Source organism: Cystoisospora suis, assembly GCF_002600585.1.
Source record: "Cystoisospora suis strain Wien I chromosome Unknown contig_1491, whole genome shotgun sequence".
Taxonomy (NCBI): Eukaryota; Apicomplexa; class Conoidasida; order Eucoccidiorida; family Sarcocystidae; genus Cystoisospora; species Cystoisospora suis.
Window position 1 is genome coordinate 54,135 of NW_027154291.1, and position 347 is coordinate 54,481.

Here is a 347-nt window from a genome sequence, read left to right on the forward strand (position 1 = left end):
TACTAGGAAAACAACAAGAGGCAGACGAAGAAGAGAAGAAGCCTCTATCATCCCCTCCAAGAGCACACATCCACTTCTGTCTTTCTGCTCTTCTAACGGATTCTTCACACAGACACGCCATCTCTCTTAAAGTCTGAGAGCTAAGATGGGAAGCCGCTCTATGGATCTCCCTCAACTTCAGCACCAACTGTCGACTGCTCCATACAGATCCACGCTCATGTAACCTCCGAGAGCCCCCCCCGGCTCCTCCTCCCCCTCCGCCTGCTGGGTAATGCTGAGAACCTGATGAACCTTTGAGACCACGAGAACTGACACATGATAAAGAAGAGGAAGAAGTTGCTGGAGTA